Genomic DNA, 3,088 nt, shown 5'->3' with positions numbered 1-3,088 from the left:
ACCTCTGAGCTCGGCAGCCCATAGAGCCGGCCCCTCTGGGCTGGGTGGCACACAGCGCCGGTATCTCTAGCCTTAGCAGTCCACAACCCCGGTACCTCTGGGTTCTGGGAGAGGAATAATTTGTATTTTGAAATGGAAGGTGCCTCTGGGAGAGGGCACTTGACTGGGCCCTTCTGCGTTGCTGGAATGAAGCAGGACTCTGGGGTCAGGAGTGCAAAGGTGCCCACCCCCCAATCTCAGCTGCTGCCCTTCGGAATGACACTGGGAGGGGGGTGGGGATGGGGATAGAGCGGAGAGGAGAGAGTCCTGGCCCGGTCCCTCTGCCCACCACCTCCTCGGCCCACAGACATTCTCTCCCTCCGGGCCGGGTGTCCCCCTACCTGTGTCTGGCACACTTCCTGCCCTTCCCCTTGGGCTTCCTCCTGGGAGCTGAAAGGACCAGACCCAGTCAGATGGAGGGGAAGCCCCCAGCCACTTCACTTAAACCCTCTGCCCCCGACTAGCCCGATGCCACTAGTGGTCTTCCCTGCCCTCATGGGCGAGCCTGGATGGGGGCAGAGATTTCCTCAAGGTTGCACAACAAGTTGAGGTGGGGGGCACAATTCCCAGAATAGTATCTCCTTGAGATCCCTCCCTCCACATATATCCGCCCCCCCCCCCCCCAACCCAAGGCTGAGAGATGAGCCGGGGCAGAGACAGCTATAGAGACTTTCCTCAGGCTGAGACACAGAAACTCTCCTCCGCCTCTGCCCCTCTGCGGGAGCCCAAGGACTGTCCGGTCAGGAAAAGGTGAGAGGCAGGGAGGGCCGGGGAATTGGATTTTGATCCCAGCTAGGCCCCTGACCCGCTGTGTGTCCCTGGGCAGGTTGTGGCCCTTTTCTGAGCCTCAGTGTCTTGTGGAATGGGATTAATCTTGGAGAAACTCCAACCACACTCCACACTGTTGAAGGGCATGACTGGGAATGTAGCGCCCCATCATTCCCTCCCTCCCCGCCCCAGCTCTTTCTTCCATCCCATTTGGGTATCCGGTTTTCAATTCCCAAAGCTGGTGGTGAAGGGACATTGGTGGGGCTCCCATCCCATACTCCCATCCTTACGGCATTTGATATCGCATATCTGTTGCAGAGCAGAATAATCCACGTCGATCCTCCTGCCCTGGAGAGAGTTCAGACTTTCCAACTCTTTTTCTCAAAATGAAGAGCAGATTCCTTTGCGTTTCAAACAACCTGGACGGGGATTCCCAGACCACCAAAGGGCAAGTGGAAGATGGAACTCAGAGGGAAGTGCAGTTTGCCTCGGGATTGGGGAAATTCGAAGTTTTCCCTGTTCTTAAACTTCCTCCATTCCCTTCGAGGGCCAACGCCCTCCCCGCTCCTGGATAAGGAGCCGACTTGTAGGGAGGATCCCAAAGCACAGATAATGCAAACCGGATGGACGGCTCCTAGGTGCTGTTGGAGCAGTGTATGTGTGTGTATGTGTGTTGGGGACAGGGGACTAAGGGGTTGTGTCCCTGTGAGTTGTTAAGGGGATGGGAGGGGGATGGTCCAGCAGGCCAGAGGGTCAGGCAAGGACCTGAGGGGTCACCAGCCCATCACCCCCAAACTGTGTGGCCTCCCCCTCGACCCTCCAGCCCAGATGTTTCCCTCCCATGGGCATAACTGACCCAAGCCAGCTCTGCCCAGCCCCGGGCCCACCTGCACGCAGAGACGGGAAGAGCAGACGCGGTCTGGGAGATTGACATACACCATGCCGGAATCACCCTACCGGGAAAGAGAACCGGAGTAGAGTTTGGGGTGGCCATCGTGGGAGGGGACGCTCAGAAATCCCTTTCCAAGCGTTCTCCCGACCCCTCTGACCCCTCTGGTCCCTCTGTGCCACTCCCTCCAGATGACAACTCGGAGTAGCCACTGGGTTGCTGGCCTAATCCTGCTTCTTAGAGAAGCAGCATGGCTCAGTGGAAAGAGCCCGGGCTTTGAAGTCAGAGGTCATGGCTTCAAATCCCGGCTCCACCAATTGTCAGCTGTGTGACTTTGGGCAAGTCACGTCACTGCTCTGTGCCTCAGTTACCTCATCTGTAAAATGGGGATTAAGATCGTGAGCCCTCTGTGGGACCACCTGATCACCTTGTAACTTCCCCAGCACTTAGAACAGTGCTTTGCACATAGTAAGTGCTTAATAAATGCCATCATTATTATTATTATTATTATTATTATTATTCCCAGTGGTAAAGAGTATCATTAAGCGCTTAGTACAGTGCTCTGCACACAGTAAGCGCTCAATAAATATGATTGAATGAATGAATTTCAACTCTCTCTTTCTCTCTTTCACACACACACACACACAGAGTATCATTAAGCGCTTAGTACAGTGCTCTGCACACAGTAAGTGCTCAATTATCGCCTGTCCCGCCATCGACCCCCGGCCCACGTCATCCCCCGGGCCCGGAATGTCCTCCCTCTGCCCATCCGTCAAGCTAGCTCTCTTCCTCCCTTCAAGGCCCTACTGAGAGCTCACCTCCTCCAGAAGGCCTTCCCAGACTGAGCCCCTTCCTTCCTCTCCCCCTTGTCCCCCTCTCCATTCCCCCATCTTACCTCCTTCCCTTCCCCACAGCACCTGTATATATGTATGTACATATTTATTACTCTACTTATTTATTTATTTATCTATCTTACTTGTACATATCTATTCTATTTATTTTATTTTGTTGGTATGTTTGGTTTTGTTCTCTGTCTCCCCTTTCTAGACTGTGAGCCCGCTTTTGGGTAGGGACTATCTCTATGTGTTGCCGACTTGTACTTCCCAAGCACTTAGTACAGTGCTCTGCACATAGTAAGCGCTCAATAAATATGATTGATTGATTGATTGATTGAATGAATGAATTTCAACTCTCCCTTTCTCTCTCTCTCTCTCTCTCTCTCTCTCTCTCTCTCTCTCTCACACACACACACACACACACACACACACACACACACACACACACACGGGGAAGACCGCCAGATAAGGGCCTCCTGAAGTCAGGACTGTGACTGTCACCAACTTGAACTCCGGCAGAGGTGGCAGGGCCAGGCGACGGGGGTTTAGGACAGAG

At 53.9% G+C, this 3,088-nt stretch overlaps 1 long non-coding RNA gene across 1 annotated transcript; it reads right to left on the bottom strand.

The window, feature by feature from the left end:
* Nucleotides 1–331: 331 nt before the first annotated feature.
* On the bottom strand, nucleotides 332–1,761 carry LOC119936520. Its single transcript, XR_005453792.1, has 3 exons — nucleotides 1,695–1,761; nucleotides 1,098–1,155; nucleotides 332–429 (listed from the first exon to the last, which is right to left on the bottom strand). It is a non-coding gene; the product is annotated as an uncharacterized LOC119936520 (long non-coding RNA).
* Nucleotides 1,762–3,088: the final 1,327 nt, after the last annotated feature.

The sequence above is a fragment of the Tachyglossus aculeatus genome, chromosome 14 (assembly GCF_015852505.1).
Source record: "Tachyglossus aculeatus isolate mTacAcu1 chromosome 14, mTacAcu1.pri, whole genome shotgun sequence".
Taxonomy (NCBI): Eukaryota; Metazoa; Chordata; class Mammalia; order Monotremata; family Tachyglossidae; genus Tachyglossus; species Tachyglossus aculeatus.
This window is presented reverse-complemented; position numbering and strand designations above follow the sequence as displayed.